Source organism: Lynx rufus, unplaced genomic scaffold (genome assembly GCF_022079265.1).
Source record: "Lynx rufus isolate CCGP_SWC_20201006 ecotype Redwood Valley unplaced genomic scaffold, mLynRuf1.p SCAF_5, whole genome shotgun sequence".
Lineage (NCBI taxonomy): Eukaryota > Metazoa > Chordata > Mammalia > Carnivora > Felidae > Lynx > Lynx rufus.
Window position 1 is genome coordinate 33640337 of NW_025814867.1, and position 23134 is coordinate 33663470.

The 23134-nt window shown below is 42.6% G+C and overlaps 1 pseudogene; it reads left to right on the top strand.

Moving 5' to 3' along the window:
• Positions 1 to 5805: 5805 nt before the first annotated feature.
• On the top strand, positions 5806 to 6126 carry LOC124526185 (cysteine-rich PDZ-binding protein-like; annotated as a pseudogene).
• The last annotated feature ends 17008 nt before the right edge of the window (positions 6127 to 23134 follow it).

Here is a 23134-nt window from a genome sequence, read left to right on the forward strand (position 1 = left end):
CAGATCACAGCCCATTCAACAGAAAGGAATTTTGTTCACCAATGGCCAAAACAAACTCAGAGACTCTGCTCACTGAGACAGCAATGGTTTGAGGCTATCTCAGATAGAGTATTCATGGAACTCATTGTCTGAAATGGGATAAAGGATGAATAGATAAATCAAGAAACAAACCAAAAAAAAAAAAAAAACAGGGATGGGGAAGACAAAACTGAACAACCTAGAGCATGGAGATTGTAAAGAGTTCTCAGTATTTGACTTGAAAGCCATGGGCACAATGAGCTCTCCTTCCTACCACCAGAAAGCCGTGGTCAGGTCTGAGACACTGAGGTGTGTCTCAGGTGGGTTTTTAATTAGCACATTCTCTATCCAACACGTCATTTGAAAGCCTCTATGGAGTTAGACTGTGCCTTGTAATTTTGTTGTTGTTGTTGCTCTGTCCTATTGTATATGCATTGACTATTGACCTGCATGTTTTGTTAACTATTAAAAATACTATGATCTCACATTTGAACAACTGCTGCTCTTTTGTCCTGAGCTTCAGGAAGTGGAGATGGAAGTCTCAGCACCTCAAAGCTGAGGGTATCTTCCTGGAGTGTTTCTCATTGCAGAATCTGTCTGCTCAGCTGTAGCCTGGCTGCCTGGAGGCCAACTAGATCTGATCCAGCCCAGTTAGTGGTTTCTGAAAGTTGAGAAGCCTGAATAAAAAGGGATTTCCTGAGCAGCCAGGCATGTGGCATGGGATCCAAGAACCACATTTAGCCTGTCTGACCCTTAGTGCACCAGCCTGAAGCGTCTAATGTCATTGGCCTCCCCATGAGCTAGTAAAACAAGAGAGCCAATGCCTGTCCTCTTAATGCTGTCAAGAACTGGGTTCACCAGCTCAGTTAGCTGTACTCACTGAGGCTGAATCAAGCTTTGGAAGCAACATGAGCTATAGAGTCAGAACAGCCCGACCTCAAATCCAGGCCACACCACTTGTATTAGGTTGAGCAAAGGACTTAATCTCTCTGAGGGTGGGTTTCTATGGAATGGGGATGCTAAGCATAATGGAATAATGCAGGTATAAACACTCAACTTGCATAACTTTAAGACAAGCTGGGTATTGACTAAGGTAACTAGGATACCTGAGGCCAGCGTTGGCTTCAGACACAGCTGGATCAAGGAATATGACCAAGATTCTACTTTTTCCTGCCCATACTTCAATTCTGCTTTCCTCTCTGTTGGTTTGCTTCTGGAACAGGTTGTCCCCACAGGATAGTAGTGATGGCTGCTCATATTTCTCAGCCTATGCCATCTTTCAGCTAGGGTGCCTTGCCAAAAGGATGTATCTCCTCTCTGATATCTGTAGGAGAAAAAAAATCCTGATAAAACTTATTGGACTATTTGAGTCATGTAGCCACCCCTAAATATCTTCATATAACGAGAGCAGTGGTATTTAGCTTAGCCTAGCCTGGGTGCCACAGTCAAAATGTAGAGACTTGTTATATGCCATTAAGGACCAAGAGTCCTTAGAAATCAGGCAAACTCATTGCTTTGCCTCATTTTTTTACACCTTTGGTTGAATCTGAACTCCAAGAAAAGTTTCAGAGGCACAGCGTCTGAAACTTTCTGACCAGTTACCAAACAGCATATTTATAGCACAGAGGGAGAATCTGAGAGATTACTCTGGTTCTCAAGAAAATGGATAATTAAAACCAAAAAATGGCAAAAATGTGACATTCAACTTTAAACCAATGGGATTACAAAACTGGTTAGTAGAAAACTGTCCTCGGTTATATAATTTTGAGCTATTCGAGTTTAGATTTCCTAAGATTAGGGACATTTTGAAGACTCTCATGCAAAGACATAAATGAAGGAATCAAATCATAACATACATGTTCAAAATGTGACTCACTATCATTATCCATAAAATTCCCTGGCGAATCCCAAGCTATGGACTACTGAGTATTCCTCTGTCATCACCTTGAGGCCCAAAAGGAAGGAGGTATAATCAATGTCTCCATGGGATGGCCAATTCTTTCACCTTTTTCTAGGGTAATACTCAGCCCCATCCCGCCTCCACAGAACATTACACAGGGTCAACCATTGCAATGACCGCAGTTTTTGCAAAAGCACCTGGCATTTCAGAGCCAACACTTTCCACTGGACAGAACACTGAGCTTGGAATCAGAAACCCGAACTTGTCCTGACTCCAAGGCCAAACAGCGGTGTGAACTTGAAGGATCGACAAGAATTCACAACATGCTTTCATTAATTTTGCATTGATTCTTTGTGATCATCAGTACTGCATTTAATTCTTTTACATGCTTCATCTCTACCCCTCCAACAGTCTTGATCTCACTAGCCTCCAACCTGTGACCAGTCTGAGTGAGGGGCCCAAAGCTCCCAGACACGGGTCAGCAACCACACACACACACACACTCACACACACAAATGAACACTCACAGATACACACAGTCAAACACCTGGTTATGTTTCTGGATCCTCGGCAGGGTCCCTAATTTATCTGATTTTTTTCAACTCTTGGGCATTTACATGTGCCTCAGAACTGCTTTTGAACTATTCCATTCCTTGAGCTGAAGCCTGGCTGATTTTTCCTACTTACCAACCCACAGTTAGAAAGGAAAGAGATTATTCTCTTTATAATAGCTCAAATTATGGGGCACCTGGGTGGCTCAGTCCGTTTAGGCGTCCAACCTCAGCTCAGGTCATGATATCGCGGTCCGTGAGTTTGAGCCCCGCGTCGGGCTCTGTGCTGACAGCTCAGAGCCTGGAGCCTGTTTCAGATTCTGTGTCTCCCTCTCTCTGTGACCCTCCCCCATTCATGCTGTCTCTCCCTGTCTCAAAAATAAATAAACGTTAAAAAAAATTTATAATAGCTCAAATTAGTATGAAATAAGCATTAAAATAAGCATTAGGAGTTGAAGATAAACCTTTTGTTTAATATTGAGTGCCAGATACTATATCATGGGGACAAAATGTCACTAAAGTATTTAATTTAGATACCAAAAAAAAAAGTTCTAACAGTGATCACTTAGTGTGCATACCACCACAATACTCCAAAGTAAAAGCAACTACTACCTAATGAACAAATAAAATGAAATCTCTTAGCCACCCCTACCATAGGGGTTGCTAAAAGAAACCAGACTTCTTCCTTAGAGAGCCTTCCAAGGAAAACTGGGTCCTGTGTGGAAACAAGGAACATACAGGTCCCTTCCATAGAAAATAACATATTTTGTTCTGTCAACCTATATTTTTGGAGGAATATAAAGACAATGTTATATCTAATATAAAATAAGGCTAAAAGTATTTGTCCTTTAATCCAGCAATCTCCCTTTCTCAAATTTCCCCTAAGGAAATGATCATAAATATTTATGCCTAAAAATATATATCATTTGTTTAGAATAGTAAACCTGGATCCAAAGAATTTTTTTAAAGTGGTTGCTTCTGGTTAGGGATATAATAATACTTTTTCTTTATATTTTTCAGACTTTTCAAAAATTTTCTTTTTTTTTTTTTTTTCAACTTTTATTTATTTTTGGGACAGAGAGAGACAGAGCATGAACGGGGGAGGGGCAGAGAGAGAGGGAGACACAGAATCGGAAACAGGCTCCAGGCTCCGAGCCATCAGCCCAGAGCCCGACGCGGGGCTCAAACTCGCGGACCGCGAGATCGTGACCTGGCTGAAGTCGGACGCTTAACCGACTGCGCCACCCAGGCGCCCCAAGACTTTTCAAAAATTTTCAACAATATTTTCATTTTATACCCAGAATAAACTACCATTTCCTGAGCAGACATTAAGAATGAAGAAGAAAGCATTGATGGCAGAAATGACTGCTAGAGAAACACCATTTTGAACCTTTAAAAAAAATACAGATAATTATAAATGTTAATATTACTATCATTATCATCTGTTTAGATCTAGCAGATCTCAGAGATAGGTTCAGGCACTTTCTGTACACTGGCTCCAATCCTCAAAATAATCCATGAGACAAGTATTATTATGCCTGTTTCACAGATAAAGAAATCAAACTCAGTGAGGCTGAATCTTGCCCAAGTGATGATCAACTGTCCTGGTTTGTCCAAGATTATCCTCGGTTTAGACTGAAAGTCCTACATTTCCAGGAACACCTCAGCTCCCAGCAAACCAGGATAGCTGGTCACCCTATGTCAAGGCTACATAGCTAACAGAAAAGCATGGCTCCACACCTCACTCTCTTTCTACTATGCTGGAGTGAATCTCACTAAACAGGTAAAATACATACAAAGGAAAGAAAGAAAAAAGGAAGGAAGGAAGGAAGGAAGGAAGGAAGGAAGGAAGGGGCAGGAGGGAAGAGCAAATCAACTTTAAAGAAAAAAATATTTGCCTATGAATCCAACAAGCATAATGCTTAAAACAGCACATAGCAAATTCTATTTTTTAATTAATTAATTTATTTATTTGAGAAAGAGTGAGCATGAGAGAGAGGCAGAAAGAGGGAAAGAGAGAATCCCAAGCAGGTTCTGTGCTGTCAGCACAGAGCCTGACACGGGGGCAAAATCTCACCAACTGTGAGATCATGACCTGAGCTGAAATCATGAATTGGACACTTAACCAACTGAGCCACCCAAGGCACTCCTGCAAATTCAATTTTTAATTCTCAAGTTAAAAAAAATGTCAAACAAGAGCAAATCTATTGTAAATGGTGGACAGATGGTAGGAATGGAAGAGAACATTAGGTCCCTTCTGAGCTGTCACATTCACCTCAGCTAAGCTCTCAGGGTGCTAGGCAACATGTGTGCACAAAATTTTAAGGGTTCTAGGGCCAGAGAGGACTGTGGTGTGATGCCACCTGAAAGGCAGGGAAAACCCCAGGGCCCCCAAAGTTCTGTCTGCAGGTAAAAATCCTCCAGTGGTAGCAGCTGAAGGTCCCCAAGACTGGGTTTGGGCCAAGGCCCATGTCAACTTAGCACTAATCTTAGGTTGGGGCCCCCAACACTGGGGTCTGAGTCAGTCTCCACCAACCTTTGAGAGGCTTCCCATTCCTTTCTTGTCTCAAGTGGAGCTGGATATGACTGGTCTTAGGTTTGTGACCAGTCCAGTCTTCCCCTCTTATCAAAGCTGCCACCCTTAGTCCTTGTTGACGATAAAAAAGCTTATTTGTTTTACTTGACAAGTCAACTTGAATTTCCCCAAAGTATTTTTTAAAAGGTGAAATATCAAACATATTAGGCACGTAGGACTTTGCTACCTATACTTAATGGTCAAAGGAGGACAGTTGCCATAGCAATGGCTCTGATAAGAATGATGGAGTGAGACTGGAGGGTGAATAAAATACCATTATGGGGCACAGGCTGCCCAGCCAGCCAGCCTCTTATGATACTGGGAGTGTTTGCCCAAGTCTTAGGAGTTAAGTCATAATTGAGACAGAGAGAGAGAGAGAGAGAGAAACAAAAATGTCCAGTTGTAAACAAACATTTTGAGGGGTGGGAGGTCAGAATATGGATGGAGATATTTTGAACATCAGCAGTGAGTGCATGTGACTGTCTTGTCACTAGGACTGGCAGAGCCCTCCCTCCAGTGGCTTTCTTGCAGACAGATCGTCCCATCTACCTGCAGAGGGGCACAGCTGATAGAACACAGAGAACCCGATAAAGGTTCATGGAGAGTTGGCATCACAATGACCCTGACAGCTTCCCTGGCAACATCCAGCAAGACTCTACCTGGCTCATTCTCTGAGACCCAGTAGTTCCATTCCTGGGAATCTGCTCAAAGGAAATCGTCCTGACCACGGTCCTGCCGCTAAGGGAGTCCTCGACAGAAGAATGGTGTACAGAAAATGTGAAAAGAAACTTGATACTGCTATCACTCCAGACACGTGTCTTTGCACATCCAAATACACAAGCACATCCACATACTACAGAAAGTGGTAAAAAGAAGCTGAACAAAAATAAAGCCCTGACTTCAAAAAAGCAAGAAATCAGTCACATAGAAAGAATGAGTTCTCCACTTGGAGAATTTGTAAAAGTTCTCTGCACTACCCAGGTTCCCATTCCTGGCAGGGCTGTGCCTACAAAAAGGACATCCGTATGATGTAGGGAAAATAGGTTTTAGACACCAAAAACTACCAGAAAACATCTGTCTAGATATATTGGTGAAGTTTCTGTCTTTCTATAAGATTTTACTTTCTTCTTGGACTTTTGAAGGCATAATATAGATGTTCAAGTTACAAAATAGCATGTTGTAAAACAAATAGTTAAGTTTAAACCAGGGAAGTTGATCAGTGTTCATTCTTTTACTCTCAGGAAGTTTCTGAACAACAGCAATAGAGTCTTCCGCCTTGAATTGTCATTTTCCTTACAAGCATTTTATTGAAGTGGAATAGGTGGCAAATTTAATGGAAAATAAGATGTCCCTGTTCTGTATGTACTTCTTACTTAACCTTATTCAGATCATTCTTATTATCCTCTACTTTGTAAGTATTGCACAAGTGAGATCATTGACATTTGGCTCTGAACTTGGTGTCCAACTTAAAATTCTTCTCTCAGTCCCTGTTGGTTGCCTAGCTCTTAGAACCAATAGTCCCTCAATTCATTGCAGTTTCACTAAGTATTTAAATACTTGAGACTATTATTGCTGAATGGGTCCTTAGTAATTAGTCTGGACCCAAATCAAACAGACTGTATTTCTTGGAACCAAAACACCAATACCTTTCATCTGAGAACAAGAGCACACAGAACACCCCACATACGTGCAAATGAACACAGATTTCAGAAAAACATATTACACACGTTACCTTGAATTCAAACTGTCATGAAAGCCCAGAGCACAGTGGTCATCCATGATGATATGTAATACAAATGGATCACCACTCTTTGGAAAAGCTCTTTTTTTTTTTTTTTAATGTTTATTTATTTTTGGGACAGAGAGACAGAGCATGAACGGGGGAGGGGCAGAGAGAGAGGGAGACACAGAATCGGAAACAGGCTCCAGGCTCCGAGCCATCAGCCCAGAGCCTGACGCGGGGCTCGAACTCACGGACTGCGAGATCGTGACCTGGCTGAAGTCGGACGCTTAACCAACTGCGCCACCCAGGCGCCCCTGGAAAAGCTCTTTGAAGCAAACACCAAACTTTTTTTTTTTACCTTCTCCCCCCCCTCCTCCCCAAGAAAGAAAAGAAATACATAGAACAAAGGGGCAAAAGATGGAAGGCAGAAAGAAGTTCCATGCAGGGTTGTTTTTAATTCTGTAAAATCAGAAAAAGGGGGAAAAAACCCTTCTTAATCCTAACAGCAGGAAAGAAGTTAAACTATAGCACAGTAGCATAATGAAATACAATGCAGAAGATAAAATTATGTTTAAGAAATTGTCACGGCAGGGGCACCTGGGTGGCTCTGTCGGTTAAGCGGTTAAGCAGCCGACTTCAGTTCAGATCATGAATTCATGGTTTGTGAGTTCAAGCCCCGCATCAAACTCTGTGCTGACAGCTCAGAGCCTAGATGCTGCTTCAGATTCTGTGTCTCCTCCTATCTCTGCCCCTCCCATGCTCATGCTCTGTCTCTCTCTCAACAATAAACATTTAAAAATTAAAAAAAAAAAAAAGAAAATCATCACACCAGTGGAGAAATTCTCATCCTTTCATGTTATAAGAAAGGGAAAAATTCATCATTGTAAATGTACTATGACCCGAATCATGGGGAAAACAGACAATCTGAAAGGAAATGCATCACACTATTAACAGTTCTCAAGTGTAAGTGCCGAGACTTGGGTAAGTTTATTTTCTTCTATTCTGTTTTTCTAAATTTTCTGTATGGAGCATGTAGTTTTTATGTTTGCAATAACAGCCTCATTTTTTTTTATTTATTTTTTTATATGAAGTTTATTGACAAATTGGTTTCCATACAACACCCAGTGCTCATCCCAAAAGGTGCCCTCCTCAATACCCATCACCCACCCGCCCCTCCCTCCCACCCCCCATCAACCCTCAGTTTGTTCTCAGTTTTTAACAGTCTCTTATGCTTTAACAGCCTCATTTTTAAAGACCTACACATGTTCTCTTACCTCGTAGCGTTCCCAGCTCTCTTTGCTCTTGCCTATTTCTGCTGTAGAGGCTGGAATAGTCATTTATCCAGCCACATTTGTCCTAGCAGAAGCCACATGGCACAGTTCCAGCTGTGAGATGTGAGTGGAAGTCTGAGCCCTGTCTCTGCCCTTTCTCCCTCTTCCTGCCTAGAACGCAGATGCAGTGAGCGAGTGAGGCCATGGCAGCCGTCTGGGAACCAAAGCTGAAAAGGCCAAGAGAATCACAGAGATGCTGATGGTAACACCGTCAGGCACTGAGCCAATGGTAGCAGTTGAGGTTGTTAAGACCCTGATGAAAAGCATTGGAGGAAGCTGTGTGGCAGTAAGGCCAAGAGAAGAGGTTCTCAACCATTACAATCACGTGGGCAGGTTTTGTAAATATTGATGCCCAGGTCCTAATCCTGGAAATTCTGATTTAATTGGTCTAGGCGGTCACCTGGACATGGGGATTTTTAAAAGCTCCCCAAGTGGTCTGGCCAGGGTTGAGAACCAACTTCTGGAGGCATACAGAAAAAGAGGTCAGAGATGACACCCCAATCCCCAATGATTCAGACTTCCCATTATGTGGAACAGTCAACCCCACTGTCACTGGATTTTCTGTAACTGGAAGTTGGATGTATTCCCAACTGATGCAATTGTTTCTTAAGACTGGCCTAAGTGTGTACATACAGGAGTTTAAACCTGGTAAAGTTCCATAGCACATGCTGGTCATATAGAGATTTCTGTTTCTCAGTGTGGACTTCTCCCCCTTTTGAAATCAGACCCGAGCAAAAACCAGATTTATGAAGTATATAAAAGTACAGTTTTGTTGCCAAGATAGAGACCCCAAATTTAAGATGTCATGCCCTCTCATTCCTTCTTTGCCTCCACTGGTATTGTCCCACTGTGGCAGAGACCATGAAGTATTGGAAAAATCTCAGATGGCATTCTGCCCCAGGGCCCAGACTCCCTCCCCTTGATGTTAGTTCCTGGCTATACCTCTAAACTGTAGGACTTTGGTACTGACAGACGGGGACAAAGGAAGGACCAGCATGTTTGGTATTACCAGGGAGCTTTTTAGAAATGCCATCCCAGACCTATTGAATCAGAATCTGAATTTTAACAAGACCCTCAAGTAATTTGTGTGCTCATTGAAATTTGAGAAGCCCTGTCTGCAAGAAATAGCTGGAGTTAAGTGTTTAAAGCAGTTCTCTCTCTCTCTCACTCTTTTGGTTTCTCTTTTGCTGGTCAAAAAACAAAAAACAATAAAAAGCAAAAAACAAAAAACAAAAAAAACAAGTGGCGCTTGTTGGGATGAACACTGGGGGTTGTATGTAAGCAATGAATTATGGGAATCTACCCCCAAAACCAAGAGCACACTGTATTCACTGTATGTTAGCTAACTTGAAAATAAATTATATTTTTAAAAAAAAGTGGGACTGTTGAGGAAGACAGAGCAGAGAGGCAAGGTTGTACTAAGGCTGTGGTGAACAGCCAGCAGGATGCCCTGCCTATGTAACCAGCTGGCTTTTTCTCCCCACCCCTACTCTTCCCAGGCCAGGGCTGGGACCACTCTCAGCTCTCTTCCCATTGGCATGCATATCCCAGGTGATGACTCCACCCACCAGCCAGAAGACATGGGAAAAGGAGCAAATTAAATTCCTTCTGTTAACCTTCTTGCTACAGCAAATGTGCCGATCCCACAGCAATCTCTTTAGGGAAGAAAATTTCAGACAGCTTTGAAGGGAAAAAATTAATTACCACATTTTGTGTGTATAGAGAAAAAAATAGGGCCTTGGGGGAAATGAAGGGACAGGGAGCGGGGAGGAGAGGGTGGGAGAAGTGGAGACTATATGCCCTCCTTGGGAATTGTCACACAGCAGAGCACACCACCATGAGGGAGATCTGTTTGCAGGAAGATCTGGAAGAAAGATTGCAGACGTCTGTGCAACTGATGCTTGGATCATGACACACAGGTTAAGGCTTTAGCAATAAGAGAGAACAAAGTCTGCTTCCAAAATTAGAAGGGGGAGGTCTATACTTGGAGGGAAGAAAGTCACTCTGAAGCAGGAGAGAAGCAAGGTGCCCCAGTGTGGTCCTAGAACACTGGTTCAGCAGATCTGGTATAGAACATTTTAAAATCAAACACAGGGTGGCATTTCTCAGCTACCCCGTCTCAGCCCCTGGAAGCATATGCCAAGATTTGGGGCAGAGTCTGGAACTGGATGGGTGGTATTCCTCTTGGATGAGAGCCTCCCCTCCTCCCAGCCTCAGAGAGAAGACAGCTAGGCAAATGGGACCCTGAATCATCAGGAGCTTAAGCAGTTGCCTCCCAATCAAGGCAGCAAGCTGAGCTGACACGGGAACCCTACCCCCACCCCATGGTCAGTTCAAACACATAGGAATGCTGGATAAAACTGAATAAACTTTTTTAAAAAAAATCTTTAGCCAAACTAGAGCATGGCAATCACAAGTGCTGGAAATGAAGAAAGAACTTAAAGCCAGAGCAATGAGTGGAAGTTGATGCCACATGGCCCACAGGAGATTTCCACTAGACATACATCATGGGTTTATATTTTAACCCCCTTTGAGAAGCATCAGACCCCATGCATGTAGATATTTGAACTGAGCTCACTACATAAAGAAAAATGGAAACACTGCCTTCACTAGCCGACAAACACTGAACAGAAATGTGCTACTGATTGTGCACCAGGGATGGGAAAGAAATCACCTGTGAGGAAAATGAACCCACGTTCCATGCTGTATATAAGACTTCATGGTCTACAAGCAGTGCTTCTACCAGTTTTTCCTGGCTTGGAGCTCTTGCATAGCACAGAAATTATTACCAAAACTAGTCTGGAGGAACTCAACTTCTAGTATGACTTAGAAAGTTCCTGCCAGACTAACCCTCCTGCAGATAACAAATATAAACTCTAAAAAACTATAAAAAACAGCCACCTGAAGCCACTGGAGAGTAAAAAAAGAGAGGGATATTCTGAGGATAGATGACACTTGGAAGAAAGGAAAGGCATAAAGCCATTCTAGTGGCTTCTGGCCCAAATGAAGGTCAAAGTCAAGCAGCATGGAGCAGCTAAAACTCAGTGAGAAAACCTGCATTCTTTATGGCCTGAAGAATGAAAGAACAGAGTTTAGGGAAACCAGAGCCACCATAAAATGAGAAGGGAATCTTGTAATAAACAGACTGAGAGGAGTAATGTCCAAATTTTGTATGTAAACTTTTCCCTAACTCTCTGATTCAACCCTGAACTATACAAGTACAGGGCTGACTTGTAAACATCTGGCTTAGGATAAAAAACTAAATGGAGATTTGAGATGCCCTCAAGACACAGAGTTTGTGGTGGTAAGAGTACAAGCAAGTTAATTGTTTACACAAACAAATAAACAAACAAAATCAACACTATTTGGAAGAACACAATAGAATCCCATCTCTAAAATATAACATTCACAACACACAGGATAGAATAAAAATTATTTAACATGTAGAGGACATGACCCATTATTCATAGAGAAGGTAATCAGGGAGACTAACTTCAAAATAACTCCAGTGAAAGAATAGCAGATAAGGATTTTAAAGCAGCTATTGTAACTATGCTCAAACACAAAAAAGAAAATGTGCTTATAATGAATGAAAAGATAAGAAATCTCAGCAGAGAAGTAGAAACTACTTTTCTAGAACAGAAACTCTAGAACTGAAAATATGATTTCTGAAATTTATAAAAATGTATTATATGAACTTAAAAGCAAAATGGAGAGGACAGGAAATCCTCAGTTAACTTGAAGACAGATCAATAGAAATTATCCAAGAACAGAGAAAAAGAACTTTGAACAAAAACAAAACCTCAGGGACTTATAGTATAATATCAAAAAGAAACAAGGGAGACCTGGGTGGTGCCTGGGTGGCTCAGTCAGTTAAATGTCCGCCTTAGGCTCGGGTTATGATCTCTCAGTTCATGAGTTCAAGCCCCACATTGGTCTCTGTGCTGACAGCTCAGAGCCTGGAGCCTGCTTCAGATTCTGTGTGTCCCTCTGTCTCTCTGCCCCTCCCCCATTCACACTCTGTCTGTCTGTCTCTGTCTCAAAAAAAAATTATAATAAACAAACATTTTTTTTAATTAAAAAAAAAAAAGAAAAGAAACAAGGGAGACCAGAAGACATTGGTATGATACTATTAAGGTCTGAAAGAAAAACTCTCAACCTAAAAGTCTATACCCAGCTCAAATATCCTTCAAAAATGAAGGCAAAATATAGTTTTCCAAGAAAAGGAAACCATGTATTTATTTCCAGCAGATCTGACTACAAAAAAAAAAAAAATGCGAAAGAAAGTTCTTCAAACTGAAGGGAAATGATGTCGCATGGAAACAGTATCTTCAAGAAGAAATGAAGATCTTATTAAATAGAACATTGTATGTCACTAGGTATAATGCAAGGTTCAAAGCCTGAGAATCTGAGAGTCAGTCACAGTATCTAGCCTTCCACCATAACCACCACAGCAATTCTGGGCAGCTGTCAATATTCCACACTCCCCCACATAACTGGGAGTATCAATTGAGCCACATTAAGAAGCAAATACCTGTTTGTGAATAATAGTAATGGGCAAATCTTGGCAGTCTCTAAACACAATACTAAACCAGGAAATTCTTAACTTTGGGAACCAACTGAACTGAAAGAACAATTGTGAAAATGTTACTCTGCAGACACTTGATATAGAAGTGAAGTTTCCAGGAGGCAAATTTCCTCATGAGCCTCATATCTCAAAAGCATCTCCTAATAGGTCTTAATATGATCAGCAAAGCCAGTACAAAAGACAACAAAATAATCAATGGTCATTCTCTGCGTGTCTTGGCCCACAGTAGGAAGTAGTGTCAGCTTTAAAAAAAAATCTTTTTTCATTTCATATTTCTCACTAAGCTATCAATTTGTTAGACCTCTCTAGAAAGGAAGATTTCTCAGCTTCTGAAAGAATAACAGCAGAAAAACAAACAAACAAACAAAGGGAATTTATGCCTAGCACACTGAATTGATTCAAACTACTTGCTAAAATAACTTCTCCACATTAGGGTGATAGTGGGGGAATTGTGTGTATGTATGAAAGCTGTAGGGAAGATACGATTTTAAAAGAAATAAAACTAAGTCCACTCTGCTTTTAATCAGTAGTGCTGGAAACTATTCACAGAAGGATTACATCGTGTCAATTAGTCATTATTGTTAATGGCAAATAGTTCAACTCTCCCCTCTCTTTAAGCATATTTCCCCTCCTGGATGTGGAGGAAAAGCCTTTCCAAAGCAGCAGTCTTTGGGCCAGACTGTCTCAAGGGAATGATCATGGCTTCTGCAATGGACAGCTTAACTTCAGAGAGCTGCTGAGGAGTGTGGTTTGCAGAGTAGGGCAGCACAGACAAGGAGTAAAGATGAAACTGTGAACCCCACAGCTGCCTTCCCTCCAGTTCCCTTCCTCTGCTCTGATTCATGCTGCAATAGAGTGGAAACCCTAAAAAGAGGCTGAATGTGAGGCTCCTCCACTTACGTGCAATCCTTTCACATCCTCTTTCTTACATGGAGGCTGGCTTTCCTTTTTCTGAACACAAAGATTGGCACTTACTTCACTGTTTTCCAAATTGAGTTTCATGCACGTAGTATATTTTCAAGACTCACTGTATTCACTTACTGAATAAGTATGTTTTTAATGTCTATTTTACAGCAACATAAAGATAATTTGCTATTAAAATACAACATTTGGGGTGCCTGGGTGGCTCAGTCGTTTTAGTGTCCAACTGTTAATTTCGGCTAAGGTCACAATCTCACACTTTGTGAGTTATATCTCTGCATTGGGATCTGTGCTGACAGCATGGAGCCTGCTTGGGAGTCTCTCTCTCTCTCTCTCTCTCTCAATTTTACTGTTAGTTAAAGCCAATGCATGAGAAGAGCTAATCAAAACTAACTTGGACAACCATGCCAGGTTTTCATCAAGGACCATGGATGAATACAGCTCTTCCAGAAATTTCCACTGTGCTACATGGGTTTGGTGAACATGATAAACATGAAAACTGAATGTCCTAGGACATCCCATCCCAAGAGAAGAAAAGTGGGAAAGAACAAGTTTACTTCAAGGATGAGCAGGGATGATTCTGGATACAGAGTCATGGTTTCATTTTGATTGTCCTCTAATCTACTGCAGATTGACTTGTATCTGAATTCTAGGGCAAGCTCACTACAAAAAGAAGTGAAAAATATTAACAACTACTTCACTAAAATCTCCATGACATACTTTGAGAGGTACTAGTAGCTTTAGTACCACAACCCGGCTGATAAGCAGATGCGACTGACATTTCCCGGGGAGGAGGAGTGGTCTTCGAATCTTGGGTACTAAACTTACATAAAGTCTCCTTGTTTGGAGCCAGGGACAACAAATGGCTGGATCTTAAATGCCAACTCGGACAGATTCCAATTAACTGTTGTTAGGACTCAGGTATGAGAGAATGTCGTGATCAATGAGCAGTGTCTGTCATGGAACCAGCTGGGGAATGGTAGTACACTTGCCACACACTCACCCCTCTGAATCCCTCCAAGATGGAAGTCAGCCAAGCATTCCCCGTATCACACTGAGGATGTGCTTCTTTCAACATCCCATGTTATGCGTTCAAAAATCTTGTATTTATTTTTTATCTACTCTTAAGCAAGGATATACTTATAAAAGTGCACTGTCTCCAACCAATCTAGTCATTGTTGAACAATCCGACAAACCCAAGAGCCATTCTCATCACATTTATTGTCCCTTATGCTTCAGAGCACTTAACAATCCTCAACTATTGCTATTTCTTAAAAAGCAACAGCACTCCACCTAGTGAATTTCACTTCAGAATCGTAGTACTATTGTTATTTTTAGGATTATTCTTGTCTTCCTGCTTCGTGCTAAAGATTTTAAACATGCGTACATTTGACATGCTTCAAAACTTCTTTTGTTCTTTCAGGGAGCTTTTGGAGAGGGTCCAACTTCATAATGTCCCTGTGAAGCAAGGCCATGCAAAATCCTTTGAATTTACTTTCATAAATATGTCTTGAGTACCTACTCTGTACCAGGGGCCATGGCAGGTACACAGATGAATAAAGAAGAAAGATAAAGTATCATTTGTTGAGACCCTGCTGTGCTATGCAATGTACCAATACCACGCTGGGGAGGTTGAAGTGTTTCAGCTCATTTCATTTCCATAACAACCTCCTAAAGCATCATTATCACAAACACAACTGAGGAAACTGAGGCTCATGGAGGTTACCTGACTTGCAGACTAATGCATTGAGTGATTACTGGAGCTGAGATTTGAATCCTGTCTGTCTAACTCAAAGCCCATGGTGTTTCACTGCACAATGACAAAGACCAAATTAGAAGTATGGTTCATAGGAAAGTGAAAGGAGGGGTCCTGGGAAATTTGGAGTCAGAGCACTTCCTAGCGAAATGTGTGAAAGTGGGCCAGTTACTAACCAACCCTGGCCTCAGCAGCCCAGTCAACATGGGGTAATTCTTACCTTGCAAGGTAGTTGCAAGGAATAAAGATGATATGTGTAAAGCACCTACCACATGGCAGTCTATAAAGAATAGCTACTGTTATTCCTATCCTTGTAAATTACCATTTCTCAAAGAGGCAGGAGCCATTTTCCTACACACTGAATTCTCAGAGTTTGCATTGGGTACAAATCATGAAATCTAGGATCAAAGTTAACAAGATTTTGTTATATGACTTTTAGAAAGTATATAGTTGACTCAAGAATCTCAGGAGAGTCGGCAAGAAGAGAAAATCCCAAATCAGAGGCAAGTTCAAAGACTGCTTTCCTACTCCCAAGTCCTCCTTCAGCCGAACTACCGGCCAGGAATGACAAGGGGACTCACCATTGTTGAGTCTGCCTGTGAATTTGCATGACAAGTGATAAGCGACATAACCACCAAGTCTGGCCCCCTGGAATAGCTACGGCATCTACAGTGAGAGGAAGGCCATTATCTAAACTGTCTGGAATCCCAGGCAAATCATTATAGAAAGGCACAAATTCACACTGGATCAGGCTTTTGATGGTCTGTGGGGGGAGGCTGACTTTGTTTGTTAATGCCACGACAAATGTGTCCTTGAATGAGGGAATTGACAGGACACCTGTCTCTGCATTGAAACCTGATCGGAAGCAAATCCAACCTCTTCGATTCTCTCAGGAGTCTCCACAGGTTCTAAGCTGCTTAGTCCTTTGTGATTCAGTAATTTCTACGGCAGGAAGAATCCATCCTTGTTTCTTCTAGAGATAATCCATCCATAATGCAGCATGAACACTCAAGGAACGGGCTGCCTCCCAAATAGAGAAGGCAGTTGCCTGAGTGGAAGGACTTGAGAGGAACTGAAGATGCATCCCCATGATACCCAAAGCCCCCCCCAACCACCACCAAATAAAATTGTTTTCCTACCTCCTGTCACTGACCCTGCAAATTCTACTTTGGAGAAGTGGCAAAGAGCACTTCCCAAACTTTTTCACCAAAAAAACCCTTAAAAACAGAGTAAGGGTGGGTGGGGGTGGCTGTACAACATTGTGAACATACTATAAACTACTGAATTGTGCATTTTAAAGTGGTAACATTTATACTACATGAATTAAAAAAACACATTAAAACAAAACAAAAGCAAGGGAAATAGCCTTGGGAAACTTGTCTTTGTGAGGCCTGAAGGGCCTGGACTCAAGTAGGGACTCTCTCGTGCTTGCTGCATTCTGTACCATAGAATACCTCTGCGTGCTTTGGTATTTGAAGGGTGTTAAAAAACAAAATTCAAGCAAGTAAATTTGAAAACCTAATTGGTTTTATTAAGCGATTCATGAGTTGAAAGTAGAGAAATGCTCCTAAGAGCTATACAAAACGGAAGGGGGATGGGAAAAGTAATAAACAAAAGAAAAGAAAGGATTGTTTTGGGCCAGAACTTTTTCTTTTTTTGGTGGGGAAGGCGGGGCTGCGGGTTTTTATCATATAGGTTATCTCACTAGTGCTAATCAGGATATTTCAGATTGACTTTTATTATTTTTTTTTAATTTTTTTTTCAACGTTTATTTATTTTTGGGACAGAGAGAGACAGAGCATGAACGGGGGAGGGGCAGAGAGAGAGGGGGACACAGAATCGGAAACAGGCTCCAGGCTCTGAGCCATCAGCCCAGAGCCTGACGCGGGGCTCGAACTCCCAGACCGCGAGATCGTGACCTGGCTGAAGTCGGACGCTTAACCGACTGCGCCACCCAGGCGCCCCTCAGATTGACTTTTAAAAGATCACATTCCTGGGATAGGTTGAAACTGTAATTAAGTCTTGGTTTGCTGTTGTGGGGGACAAACGACTGCAATTTGGGCTTCTTTTCAAGTTATTTGCCAAATAAAATGTTTACCTTTCATCCCCTCATTTTCAAATAAAATTGAAACCCCAGGAAGATGCGCCTTAATTTCCTGGAGGTTTCAGAACCTCGTGGCAGCACCACTCACTTGTGGGCTGGAGAAGCATGAAAGGAGAACCAGGCTTACTGGGGTGTGATCCCAGGGTGTGGATTCTAGGGTGTGATCCAAGGGTATGCTCCCAAGGCATGGGTCCCAGGATGTGATCCCAAGGTATGATCCAAAGGTGTGGATCCCTTGGTGTGATACTATAGTATTGTCAGGGAGGAAGACCTTCCTCTGCCCTATTCCTAGCTGGACTTAGAATCAAATTGACATGAGACTGATTAACAGGAGAAAATCAAATTTAATAGTGTACAGAGGGAGAATCCACACAGACATAAAATCTCAAGACAATGAAGCAACAAGAAGTTTACATGGGCTAAGGAAAAGGGTAAGGCCTGAAGACAAAAAGGGGAGAAAACTCATTAGCAAGAAGGTGAAAGAGGATGTTTGGAAAAACAAGGTTGTTCTATTATGCAGATGAGTTCCTTCTGTAAATGGGGCTTCTGTGAATACTTTTCCTGTTGCAGGCTCTCCTTTCCGATGTAAATGTAGGTGGTTATGGGGGAAGCAGAGCGTCTTTCATGCATCTGCTGGGTTTTTATTACTTCTAACTCTAAATAATCTTTATGCCAAAGTGGCACATTTTGGGGTGTCTCATCCTGCACCTCTTCAGTGTAATCTCAAGGTGTGAGTCCCAAGGTGTGGTCTCAGTATGGTATCCCAGGGTGTGAGTGACAGGGTGAAGCTTCAATAGGGTGATCCCAGCGTGTGAACCCCAGGGTGTGAGTGCCAGGGTACGGACCCTTGCTGTGAGACCGTGGTGCTGTGAGACCGTGGTACGTTCAGACCACTAAGAGCATCCACTTCCTCCTCTGTTAAATCAGGAATCCAGTACCTACTGCAATATGAGGCATACTCAAAAATGTGCTTTATTTCACAGGACTAATTGGCAAAAAAACAAAACAATAACTACAACAGCTCCCAAACACCACATATACAGACATTCTTACTCACTAGGGGTTATTTCCCGATGTGAAAGAGCTTGTCCAAGTCTGAAGACCTGAGGTAAGCAAAGAACAAACAAGCAAACAAACAAACAAAAACCCACAAACATTTCATGAAAGGTTTCCAGGTGAAGCCAGAAAGAAAAGCTCCTCCCCCTAATCATAGAGATTCCTTAAGGCCAAGGTTAGGACAGACTTCTGCAGATGGAAGAAATGTCTTTTCCTCATTATGGGTTCTGACTGTATGGTTAAGAACAAAATGAATGTCTTCAGGACAGTACTCACTTTAAGAGATCAATTGGTAAAAGAGTATCAAACAGGAGACTAAACTTGGAGGACTCACATACATCATCGCGCATTGTAAGAAGCGAGATGATTCATTTCCAGAAACACCAAATAAAAGCTGTGGTGTCTAGTTAACAATAAGTTTACAACCTATTAGAAATATGTACAGCACCGCCGCCCTCCTCCCGCCCCGGGCAACAATGGAGTCCCAAACGGTTAGACACTTCACTTCCTGGTTCTTCTTCCCCTCTCCTTTTCTTGAGCTTATTTTTCAAGAGCTTATTTTTCACGGGCTTTGCAATGAGCATGCCCCAAAGAAGTGAAGTCTCTGCGTAACCTCAAGGAAGGTACATTTGTTCGAATCAGACTACTTTTTGCCTTACATGGGCATAGGTGACTTCCGGGTAAGGCTGTAACCTCTGTGGTACTCAACCAATGAGGAATCAGGGGAGGGACTTCCCGCTTCTAGAAGATAAATTGTCTGCTGTAACTGCCCCAAGTGTGCCTGTCCATCAGACACCCACTCTTGCAAGAACATTGATTAAAGCCTTGCTTCACTGTGCTCCAAGTCTCTGCATCCCTCCTTTGATTGGGTCAGTGGGCTTATTTCTCACACCCATCAAGCTGAAACTCACCACAGCCTCACCTCCTGTGCCCAGTGTGCACAGGCCTAAGACTCTCCTCTGCCTCTGCTAATGGTGTTATGGTCATCTTAATGAGGAGAAGGGCAGGAGCAATATAACACTTTGACACAGGCAGGCAAGGGGCCCAGGCCTCAAGGGCCTCTGCTCTTTCACATGCCCCCATTGGGATTTTCAAAGTCCCCTCCAGGGCCTAGACTAGCCAGGGCAGCAGTACCATCTGATAGGGCTCCTTAAGCCCAGAGAAGGGCACAGAGAACTCAGCCCCTGTTTCTCTCCCTCTCAGTGCGCTATGATTCTCTACCCTAAATGAGTGATCAATCAGACGCCCAAAGGGATTCTGGGACTTGTGGCAGCCAGGCAAGCATTTCACTCTTACTAGTCGGTGCGTTGTTTCTCTGAGGGATCATGCTGGCCCCCAAAATGGTATTAAGCTGATTTAGAGTGACACATTTCTTAAGAATAAGTTTGGGGTTCTGAGCTACGCAAAGTCCACTGCCACATGTATGGGCCATGCATTAACTCTCACCCTTCCATCCTCAGTGCCACCTCAGAATGACACCGTTGGATAGCAGCAGTTATCATTTATCCTGTGTGTCCCTCATGGCTGGCACCCAGGGCAGTCCTCCAAGCCCTCCATGCCATGTGTCCAGCAGTCCTCTGGGGGTGGTCCCTTCTATACCCCCTGAGGTGTTTTGAGACTATCATTATGCAACACAAATGAGTTCTTCCAATTGATGTCCTCTCTTGCCTCCAATTGATGTGGTGGCATCTTGCTCTCCTGAGTCAGTCTTAAGCCATGGTCAAGAACATATGGACATACTTTACTTAATGGACATACCTTGTTCTTCCCCACCCACAGCCCCTCCACCCATCCTCACTACAGGAATCTCTCTGTGGAAAGCAAGAGTATGGTCAACATGGAAAGGGATCACATTCTAGAAATGCAGCAATCAAGTCTAAAAATTTCAAGAGAAGGGGGCCTGGGTGGTCCAGTCAGTTGGGCATCTGGCTTCAGCTCGGGTCATGGACTCGTCTTCTGTGGGTTCAAGCCCCGCATCAGACTCTGTGCTGACAGCTCAGAGCCTGGAGCCTGCTGGAGATTCTGTGTCTCCCTCTCTCTCTGTCCCTCCCCTGCTCATGCTCTGTCTGTCTTTGTCTCTTAAAAATAAATAAACGTTGAAAGAAAAATTTAAAATAAAAATTTCAAGAGAAGACATGAACAGAAGATGTGTTATTCTATATTTATGTTATAAAATTCTAAATTTTATAAATTTGTTATAATATACACTATATATAATTTGTATATGTATATATATATATAATATATGATATATATTGATATATCATATATATTTATATGATCTATAAAGTATATAATTTGTTAAATTCTAGATTTAACAAGACCAAAAAATTACCACCCTCATTTTCCCATATACTCTGGGAAAGATTTATATTTATGCTCATCAACAACAAAGCACTGCAACAATATTTGAAAGAGTCATTGGAAGAGGTATTCACAGGTTGCAAGATGCAAATGTGGCAGCATTGTAAGCAATGACATAACCAGCATTGAATAACAGATATCAGGGAATTGCAGAGACAAGTAGATCTATATTGCTTCAATACACACAGCCAACAGCTTTGGGAGTAATAACAGTGTTGCTACCTTTTCCTCATGATGAGGGAGATGAAATTAGTGGGGAATGGGGCATTTGACAATAAAGAACATGAAGAGATGGTTCCTGGACCTGAACAGGACGAGATAGTGCCAGGACACTACCAAGGGTCTTCACATGCACTGACTAGACAATAAATAAATCCAAAAGTCCCTCTTCTCCACCGATTTGTCTGTGTTGCCCTGGATAAATCACTATATCACACATGAGCCCATGAGTTTTGTAATTCTTTGTTTTAATAAAATTTCTTATGTAGAGAGCCCCATGAAAAATACTTGCCCAAGGCCCTGCACACCCTGGAGTTTCCCTGGGCAGGGGTGTCTTTCTGAGGCAAGGGAATGGGATTTGTAGTGAAGAGCTGGGCAGAAGCTTGCTTGGGAAAGTGCACTCAAACCTGGGCACCTGGGTAGCTCAGTCCGATAAGTGTCCAACTTCAGCTCATGATCTCATGGTCCATGAGTTCAAACCCCACGTCAGTCTCTGTGCTGACAGCTCAGAGCCTGGAGCCCATTTGGGATTCTGTGTCTCCCTCTCTCTCTGCCCCTCCCCCGCTCACACTCTGTATCTCTCTCTCTCTCAAAAATAAATAAAAACATTTAAAAATTTTTTAAGAAAAAATATGAGGACAGGAGAACTTGGTTATGAGCGGAGGGTTTTGTATCTTTCAAATAATCTTTATTAGCCTCCCCAAAGCCTCCCCCAATATAAAAAAAAAAATTGTAAAAAAGAAAATTGGCCAAAAATGAAGGTTTGAACACTTGAGGTTAATGTCAGAAGGAAGTATAGCAGAGTGGTTAAGAACAGTAGCTTCCAGGGGAGCCAAGATGGCGGTACAGCATGGAAGTTTTTTGTGTGTCTCGCATCCATGAAACACACACAGATCAACACTAAACCATCCTGCACACCTAGAAAACTGATTTGAGGATTACAAAACAATCTGCACAACCTGAAACACAGAATTCAGCAGGCACATGGCACAGAAAGGTGAACTTGAGAAGCAAGAAGCTGCAGTGGGCAGGGAGCTGCTTTTGTGGGTGCAGAGGATGGAGACAAGGGGGAGGGGATATGGGAAAAGAACCCCTCCCCAAAAGCATCTGGAGAAAAAGTGGAAAATTGGAAACAGCTGCAGGGACTAAACTAAAAAGGGAGAAAGTAGAAAGGAGAGGGTTTAAATTCCATTAATACTGTAAACCAGGGGAGCACAGTCTGCAACTCCGCAGCTCGATAACTGCCGGTGCTCTGGTGGGAAGGGCGAATCCCCAGGAGCAGAGTGGGGTCCGGGAGGTTCTCAGGCTACATGAGGAAAAGCAGTTCCACTGTTGGAAGGACATTTGGTAGAGACTGTGAGGCAGCCTGGGCCCAGCAGTCCCCAGAGAATGGCCACATTCACTGGTGCTGAACAAGGTCATTAAGGGCGGAGCTTGGTACCAGATGTGTGTTGTGATTTTCCACAATCCCTGAAATCCTGCTGCTACACTATCTCTCAACTTTTTCCGGGACAGGCTGGCACCTGACCACAGTCTCTGGGCTTTGGCAACATCATGATCCCGAGAACATTCCTGGGTAGGGCCAACATTCGGCCATTGCTCAGGTAGACCCTCCGCAGAGGGGCAGAACAGGTCAAATCCGCAGTCCCTCAGAAGTAAGTGGCCAGGGAAAACATCTGTATCTGAGACAAAACTCGGGAGAGAGGTACTACCTGGGGCTTGGTCATGGACAGTGTAAAAGCGGGGAGTGGATGAAACCTGAAGACAAGGACGGGTGTGCGATTGCTGATTGGGGAGAACAGGGTTCCGATACTAGAGACTGGGTATCTGGGTGGCGCCATTTTCACCACTCCTGCACATGCGCATATACACGAATGAGCGTCCAAACAACCCACACCAGTAGGCTAGCAGTGCCATCTAATGGAGAGTGGAGCCATTACACTAAGCCCTGCCCAACTGGGCCAACCTTGCTCTTCAAGAACAGAAGTCTCACAGCCTGTTTAGTTTATGGACTATAAAGCACTTCAT